The sequence below is a fragment of the Vidua chalybeata genome, chromosome 2 (assembly GCF_026979565.1).
Source record: "Vidua chalybeata isolate OUT-0048 chromosome 2, bVidCha1 merged haplotype, whole genome shotgun sequence".
NCBI lineage: Eukaryota > Metazoa > Chordata > Aves > Passeriformes > Viduidae > Vidua > Vidua chalybeata.
In genome coordinates this window covers 9,834,269-9,844,179 of record NC_071531.1, presented here as the reverse complement: position 1 = coordinate 9,844,179, position 9,911 = coordinate 9,834,269, and positions in this window count along the sequence as shown.

Below are 9,911 nucleotides of genomic sequence, written 5' to 3'. Positions count from 1 at the left end.
AGACTAGATATTAAATTACTGTTGCTTTTAATGAGAGTAGACAATACTTATGCATGCACCTTTACTGAACAGGATACACTATTCCAGCACAGCAGAAGCAGTATTTTTTTTTTTCTTACAGGCTCACAAGTAAAATCTAAAGACAATTTCATCTTGTTATTAGTTAGGAAGAGTTTTGAGCAGTTGACACAAATGGCCACCCACATTTAAATCATGGCTCCAAGCAACCATTGGCAAATAACTAAATGGAAGGGTCCATTCTCTCTTTATGATCAATAAAGATATAGAATTCCCCCCAATAAGGGATTCCTGCTATTCTCACCACTTTTCAAGATATACAGCTCCAAGAGAGCACACTAATGGTTTCATCAGCACAATTAAACCTTATATATTGGTTTTGTAATTCTCTCAGCCCTGTGTCTCTCTGGGTTGCATTCATCCTGATCAATACATGGTCCTCTGGTGTAACTCTTGTTTCTCTCTCTGTGCTTCCAAGGTCTCTGTTTTGACTGTTCAGGCTGTAACACATTATTCCTCTACAGACCAGCAGTGGTCTCCTGCAACCATATGCACAGAAAACATTCAGCACTTTCTCAGCTATTGCTATCAGTATCTAATTACAGAAAAGCTATTAAAAGCAGTTTGAATTTCTCTCTTTCTGGTTCAAAGTGGAGATATTACTTCTAGAGCATAACAAGCAAGATTGGGGCCACCCATCCCTTCTGCCTGCTCTATGGGACCACTTAAGGCTTTAGAAAAACCTTCTTAAGTAGAGCACATTATGATTGCCCAAGTTCATAAGGATAGAAGAGGGCACTTCTATCCCTAATGGCAGCATAATTCCTGTGCAATAAAAAGGAACATTCAAATAGAGGTTATACTTCCGTTCTCACTGAGTTGCTATGAGATGTAAATGAAAGGAGGCAGAAACAGCTACTTGTGTGCTCTTCAACTCGTGAAAGTAAACCACAAGGTCCAAATTCTTGGCCCCAAAACTCTGTTCCTGTCATTTCCTACCTATGCCATCTGCTCACTCCAACTTTTGTTCCTCCCCAAATCACAGATGTCTCTGGAGCACTGCCAAGGGGGACCCCTTCCAGGGCTGGGACCATAGGCTGAGGGGGCTGCAAGCAAATGCCAGGTTACAGAAGTGGTTTTGATCCTCTCAAATTTACCTCCTATTCTAAATAATGTGCATCCTCACCATAAAGGGTTGCTTACAATTTTCCTGTTGCATGGTACTTCTGACCTCTGATGATATTAGTGGTAGTAGGAAGGCAAAACAAACCTTGGGTAGTTCCACTAGTAACTAACAGTGTATTAATCTGATGACTGACTTAAGCATAAATGCCAAAATGGAATATTAAAAAAAAAAAAAAAACATAAATTGGTATTTCCACATGTCCCAAGCAATTTGCTGCATAATTCTTCAAAAAGTCATGACAATACTGCTACATGGGTTATGTCCTCCCTGATTAAAAAAAAAAAAACAAACTAATGTCAGGGTCTATGAGCAAAATCTCACGAAAGTCTTGTTGGAGATGAGTTTTAGTATCAGACCTCAAAAGCAGCATATTGCATCTTCAGAGATTTTTTCTTATTCCTCCCCTGAGATCCCAGCACAAGCAGAGCTGACGGTCAAATGAGGGATCCTATAAGTGGAAGTAACACCTCAGGAATGCATCTCAGAGAGCTGCTGAGAGCACAACAACACCAACTAAGCACTTACAGCAAGGCAGCACAGACACTTGCTGCCTACTCTTTCTCCTCCCTTCTAGGTTCTTTTTTTCAGAGCCACTCATTTGTCTTTTTTTTTTTTTTAATTCTATGAAAAAAAAACGTACTAAATGAAGGCATATTGTCTGAAAAAAAGTGAAAGCCTGAAAAAATTCAAGTGACCTGATCACTTTTTGTCTGTTGCTTGACAGACAGAATATTTTAACAACTGCTTTGGGACTGTGTCTGATTTCATACTTTGTACATCTTTTTTGTGCAAAAGAAAAAACAGGTTTATTGAAGCAGTTAAAACTTTATTTTCACTAAGTCAAGTACATCATCATCAAAAAAAAAAAAAATCTAATACCTATAGCTGAATAAAACAAAAAATATCAGTATGTAAGCAGTTATATGCAGCTCTCAAAACCACAGTGGTCTCATGTCAGGTTCTGTCAAAGTTGTTCTGATCCACAGCAGACTCCCACATTTTTACTCTTAAATAGACACAAATCAAGCAATTACACATGATAAAGCACTTACAGGTCACTTTACAGCATAGATGCTTTCTGTAATGTGTATTTTGGTTTTAAATGAGGAATGTAAAAAGGGAAGAGGATACTTCAGATTTTCCTGATTATCCCATTCATTTTCTTTGTACTTGAGTTCTAAATTAGGCAGCTGTTCAGATGTCTAATCATAACAATAAACCTAATCTCCAAACATAAAGCATTCAAAAAGTATTTTAATATCCTTTAAAGAAGCTTTCTTGGGTATTTTGTATTTTTTAAATCATGAATTATACATCAAAGTAAAAAGAGTTAATAAAATCAATTTATGCAGTCTTCATCAATTATTAACGTGAACGAAGTCGTATCAAACTTTTTTTTTTCTTCTTACTATATGCTTTGATTCCACTTACCACTCATGACACAGCTCCTTTTTGGAATGTATTTTGCTTTTTTGCTTTTATTTTTTGTTTACACACTACATAAGGTCTTCCTGAAATTACAGCTAAGATAAAAGCAATGCAATCTTTAGTTTTCTTTTTCATCTTTCTTTTCCTCCATTATTCCGACAAATAACAAATTATAGTGACCATGAAATCAAGATGTTAGAAATAATTGGCCTCTGTAGTACTTTTAAGTTAATATACACACATATGCATACAAATTTTAAACATATATCATGTACTTGCAGATAAATAACAGGCTATCTATATTGTACTCGCAGAAGAGATGGTTCAGCAGATAATATTTTTATAGCTGCACTTGCATAATAATAACTACGACAAATATAATGCTTCACTCAATAATTATTTGTTGCAGAGTCAAACTCTGTTGCAGTCAAAAACTATTCTTGAGAAATGACAGAAATACCCATCAAAATTCCATGCTCTGGTGTTTCCCTAGCCCTCCTGTTGGTTTTGTTAATTAATCTTTTTTAGCAGGCATCTGCAGGAAAAAAAAAACAGAACAGATACTACCAAAGAAACTGTTTGATCTGTATCTAAACTAGACATAATGCAGACCATCAGGCACAGTAAGAATTAATCAGATGTTACATTTTGTTTGCAGAATTAACATGAAATAATTATCTATAATATCATTGATCTAGACAAATATTCACCACCACTTTTCAGTGCATCAAAATGAAGCAAATCCTGAAGCCTAGGTTAAGACAGTTGTTCTCCTAAATGTCCTTAATTGTCCCTTATAAATTTCCTGTTACTGCCTAGCTGCATTCTTTTCTTTTTTTTTCTTTTTTTTTTTTTCTTTTTTTTTTTTTTCAACATGTTTCCTGTTCTCTTCTGGTTTCTGCTTAATTAAGTTGAGAAAGTATTGTATAGGAATCCATACAGAACCTTTAGCACATGAATCCCATGCGCTCAAACTTTTCCTGCCAACTCCAACATAGTCAAGGTACCACCTTTACCATCTACCTGTGGTTTCCTAATTGCCATGATTTCCCTAAGCAAATTCAGGCAACTGAGAGACCCTTCACTTTGTTTCCTTGGGAGGTGAATACTGACCTGGCAGTCTGAATAAAAGAAAATAAAAAATAATTGAAGTTATTTTAACAGCTGTATACCACTGTGTTATTCTACTCTTTTAGCCTATAAAAAGAGTCAACTCAAGATTTTTATCCTGTAAGGTAATTGAGCTCAAGGGTTTTTTGTCAATGGTTTTATTTTTTGCTCAAATTCCCATATCTAAGAGCTGTCCTGATATTTAGTGAGAGAGGATACAGCTCTGAAATAAATAAGCACTTATTTGTAGATCCATTTATATTCTTTTGCTCCTATGAAATAGTCTTTTTTATTTTTTAAATCCATCAAGACTCCATTTACAAAAGAGTTTTCATCATGCTGTTACTTAAGAAAAAAAAAAACCAAAACAAACCATATCCTTTCCATCCATTCTCTCTTCAACCCAAAAAGCACACAGCCTTCTTCTGAAGCAAACTTCATTTATGGATGATGTGGACCCCACCCTTGTCCAAAGGTAGAGGAATAACTTCTTCCCAGAAGAAGTTAACTTCCCAGAAGAAGAAGTAACTTCTTGGAGCAGAGGTGCTGTTCCCACCATCTGAATATGGCATGTACCAAGGAGCACCACAGGGCTCACAAACCTTCTGCAACCCACAAGTACCAGGGGAAAAAAAAAATGTGACAAATTTAAAAAGTGACAGAATACCCTGCAGAGTCCAATTTTACAGCAGAAGGAATCTCTAATTTTATGCACCAAAATTCTAATAAATGCATTGGAGTATTTCCATATTATTCTGTAATTTGTATATGGCTGGGGGGAGTTTTGTTGTGGGGTTTTTTGTTTGTTTGTTTAGTTTGTTTTTTGTTTTTTTTTTTTTTCTGGAAAGGAATAGCTATTAGGTGTGACTGTATCCTGCACAGCCCTGTGTAGAATGATTATATTAACCCGATCTCTGTCTCCACCCTACCAATGCCATTATATTTTTTCAGGAAATGTTATCTATTCAACAACTTGCTCCAGTTAACATAATACATTTAGCATTCAATAAAAATGGGACATTATTAGATAATAAGATACATGGTTCATTTCCTAGTGTGCATAAAACAGTATCTTATGTGTATGCAACTCTTGCTGATTAGGGCATTGACCTACCTCCATATTTCAGACTTAATAATTGCCACTTTGAATATTCTACATCTTGGCTTGTCCCATACCCATTTCAAATGTCTCTTTAGTGGCTGCCCAAAAGTAGTTTTTGCACTTAATAGCAATTTATGCAGGATATATAGCTGATGTCAGTGTATTTGTCTGCCATATACCCTTGGCAGCAGGATACCCTTGCAGCACTCATCTTCCTCACCCTATGATACTTCTTAGCCCTTCTTACTTCCATCCAAGTTTACAAGTTTTGCTCTCAAGGTTAATGACTCACTCCTGTGCAGTCAATTTTACACCAGACATTTGTTTATATTTCAAACAGTGGTTTCTGAACACTTACATTACCTAGCATATTCATGGACATGCTAAATCAACTTTTCTCAACTTTGCTTAGATGTAGTTTGGGGACAGGATTCAAATCCAGCTTGTTTCAGCAGCAACACCTCTGAATGCAATATTTCCATTCCTTTCTCAAATATATCCTCTAACATCATAAAGCATCAGCTCAAATATGCAAATAAATGCCACTTAAATAAAATAAAGAATAATTTGAAAAGTCTCATCAGGAAGCAAAGTAAAGTAAACAAAAAAATCACCAATGGTATATTTGGCTATATCTTAACAATTTTTTTTTTTTTGCCAATACAGAAAAACATCTAAAGCAACATATAGTTATGCTTGAAAAGAATTCAATTTGAATTTCCAGAACCTGGGATTTCAGTACTTCTATTGTCTGCTGACATCATCACAGAAGAAGAGACCACCTTTTCCCACAGCCACTCTTACAAAAGGGATTCCTTTTCCTGGAAATCCAGGTGAACAATTCCAGCAAGACTCATGTATAGTGCCTTTGTTGGATGTGGGGTTTGGTTTTGGTTTTTTGTAGGCAGGCCTAAAAATATTGTTTGTTCTCCCTTATTTATTCACCAGCAAGATTTTTAAATAACAAAACCACATTACTGGCATATATAGGTCATGTGGTTTATAAAGTAGCATCAATTAAACATGTGTAACATTTGCAAGAGAAAATGTATCAGTATTAGCTGTGCTTTTTGTTTTCTAGATGAAAACAGTAGGATTTCACCTTGAATAATGCATGACTGCTTGGATTAAAATAAAAGTACAGACAAGCTTTTTTTGTGTTCTATTACCCATTTGGTGTTTTGTAAGGAAATCCCACTTCACCTCACCCATCAAAGGCTGAAATTAATTATAAAACCACATATATCTAAAATGCTGCTGCATTTATGAAGCTTTTAAAGAAGACAATATCATGGATCTGTACAGTTCGCTACAGGATTTGTACTGTATTTGACATATTAAGAAATGCTTTTCTAAGAACTTACTCTGAACTGACACTTTTTCTCCTCACTGCTTTATATACAGTTTGGCTTTCAGAAGAATTTTTCATTCCTCTTGAAGTAGTGGAAATTATCATTTTCTGATACAGAAGTGTATTTTGGGGCATTCACACATGGTCTGTGGCTCTGATGTATATGTGCACATTGGGAAAGTGGAGAGTTGAAAAAAAGTTTTGTGAATCCTCACACATTAAACATTTTCAGCATGATTGCATCCAACTGTAGGTCATGGGGCAGACACAACTATAAGACCCAGGAGTAGAAGTTTCCTGTAAGACCCTGAAGGATTATTAAGCCATCTGTATTTTCAAGTACAGGTCTCTTGGAAAAGCATTAATTGACATGAAAAAGCACATAGAAATGATGCACATGAGTAAATACTGCAAATGGTACAAGGGTGGATAATTGCAACTACCTCTTAAATGAGATGTTCTGCACATAAAGAGGCTCTAGGCAGCCTCTGTTCCTCTGTTCTCAGAGTTCTTCATTGTTTATTGCTGAAAGCTTGTAAGTGTCATGTATAGCAGTTTTGTGTTTATGACACCCTAGATAAGCCACTGAATTTCAACAGAGATTCTTATATCCAGCAATTTTAATCAAATGTCATGTCACTCCTTATAAATAGTGAAATAATATTTTTCACATGTCCATGGGCACTTAGAAGTTTGCCTCTCTACCTTAAGAAATGCTGTGAGAAAAGATGCCATCAACCATCCACCACCCTATGGTAAAATTCTGATTTAAAAAATACGCTTCAAATAAAGCACACATTCAAAAAAAAAAAGGGTCCCAACAATGACAAACTATGCTGTTCATGAATGTAAATATTAAGTATAAGCCTTTGTAATAAAATCCAAATTAAGCATGGTTTGAATCCTTGTACCACAGATTTCAGCAGCCTCTGGCATACCTGCTACAACTCTGAAACCCACTTACATATACAGAAATGACTTCATGACAGGCATTAAATATTTTAGTTGTGCTCAAGAGCTTTGGTCCATCCAACTTCCACTAAATCAAGCCAAGCCCTTCAAAGGATCACAGGGCTTGGGTGCCCCACAGCAGCATTAACAACTTGTTCTTCCTGCTGTGGGACAAAAAGGTGGTCAAAGCTGCTGCCACTAGAAAAGCTCCTGAAAGGCCACTGAAACATTCTGGGCTCTACCCAAGCGTTTATTTCTGTAGATCTGGAACGAGCCAGACAAATCCCACTCCACTCTTTCTATGGCACCTGTGTTTTCTGGGAGGGACAAAGGACCATCCAGCCACCTCCACCTGCAGGGTTGGCACCACCGGACTCACAGAGGACACCACCAGGGTCAGCCTGGACTCCATCACGATGACAGTGAGTCACAGCAGCAGCACGTCACCAGAGCCACCTTCTGGCATGAGCACACTCTGGCCAAACTGGGATTGAATGGCTGTCTCTGCTCCAGGAAGCTCTACAAACCCACAGAACCCAGCACAGCCGAGACACATTAGGGGATAATAGTCTCTGTTTCCTGAGGAGACGTTAACAGGTACACAGTAAATGTTACATGTTCCAGATTGCTCTTTCTTTTTGTTTCATTCTGAAGATATTCAAGTTCTTTAAAGCTTCATTTACATTACTGAATTGCAGATTCAAGTTATCTTACTGGATTCAGTGAGTTATCCACAGCCTGATACATGCCTACCTATCCCAAAATGAGATGTGCATTAAATCATGCCCTTTGCAAGACATATTTTATACTTCCATGTAATTTGTACAACTTATTATCAGCCTTACTGTCAGAGACAACACAAAAACTGTTCAACTGAGAAAATAATTCATTTTCCCTTGATTCTGAGAGGGAGGAATAGAAGAAGAATATGAAAAAGGCGATAAGCATGTGTTACTGATTTTAAATATTCAAGAAATTTATTCAAGGACTTTGAAATGTCATGGACATCAGGCTGTGAAATTATTATTTTGATACTATATACAGTAAAATATAAAGGTGCATTAGTGCCATGCCGTATGACATTTCCCAAGCGATTGCTTCCCCATTTTTTATGTCAATTGGGTAACTTTTTGTTAAATATCATTTACAGATTTTGTTTCTTTTTTGTATTTTTAAATGAGAAAGCTATTAGCTTTATTTCTCCAAGTCCATAATGCTCAAACATACTAAACATTTTTATTAAATACATGCTTTCCTAAATTTAAAGCATTCTTAGAGACCAGCTTTTTATGCATTTTCTAAGTTGTGTCTGTTTTCAGTCACTAATATAAAGAGGAAAATACAAGCAGAAGGTCATTTTTGAATACATACTGGACAATACTGAAAAATACTTCTACTCATTAAAGTGATTGTGTTTCAGAATATGTAAAAAATAATGAACAGGTTGAAAAAAGAACAGAATATTCTGCTTTTGTTTGTAAGGTGGAGGAGTGGCACAGGCAGACTCTGAATCACCCATCCCTCAAATGGACATGGCACAGCAGAAATACTAACAGTGCTACATCTCCACACCACAGTGTGAGGCTGTGGGGCCCCAGGGGGCAACACCCACCATGGTACCCAGCCCTGCACTGCCACTGACATCCCTCACTCAGGGCCCAGCCCACACAGCCCACTGTCCCCTTAGGTGGTATTTAGAGGGGACCATGGATGGATTTGAGCTTCTCAGTCCCTGGTACATTTCTGTTTTTCAACCTGCAACTTCTGGCTCCCAGGCTGATGTGGTTTTTCAGTCCCATGATTTTCACCGAATCACAGGTCTGGTTAGAAGGGATCATGATGGGTCATTTGGTTCAACCTCCCTGCTCAAGCAAAGTCACCCCAGAGGACATGGCACAGGATTGTTCCAGTCAGTTCTGGAATATCTCCAGTGAGGGAGGCTCCACACTCTCTCTGGACTATTCAGTGCTTGGCCACTTCACAATGAAAAAATTCTTCCTCAGGTTCAGGTGGAACTTCCTGACCATCAGTTCCTGCCTGTTCCTCCTGTCCCATTTCTGGGCACCACGGAGCAGAGCCTGGTCCACCCCCTGACCCTCCCTGCAGACACTGGCAGACAGGGATGAGGGCCCCTCTCTGCCCTCTCTTCTTGAGGCTGGACAGGCCCAGCTCCCTCAGCCTTTCCTCACTGAGATGCTCCAGTCCCTCCATCATCTTTGTCACCCTCCACTGGACCCTTTCCAGGAGCTCTATGTCATTCCTGTCCTCAGGAGCCCTGACCTGGACACAGCACACCAGATTTGGCCTTACCACGTCTTACTGGAGGCACAGGATCACCTCCCTCTGCCTGCTGGCAGCACTCTTCCAAATGCACCCCAGGACCCCACTGGCCCTCTTGGCCACAAATGGCTTTGCTGGGCAGCTTGTTACCCCCCAGACCATCCGGTCCTTCTCCCCAGAGCTACTTTCCAGCAGCTAATCCTGGTGCATGGTGTCGTTCTTCCCCAGTTGCAGAACCCTGCAGCATTTGCCTTCGATGAGTTTCAGCCAGCTCTTCTGTGCCTGTGTTTTCAAGACACCAAGGTCCTTCTGAAGAGCTGCACAGCTCTGATGTATCAGCCACTCCTCCCAGCTTTGTGCTCTTTTGTCATGCTTGAGTTCCTGTAAGGCCTTTCCTAAACACCTTGTGCTCCTATTTATGAGTTTAATTAAGTAATAAAGACAAAAAGGATTTTAGACTATGATAAGCTATTTACCAATAGAAT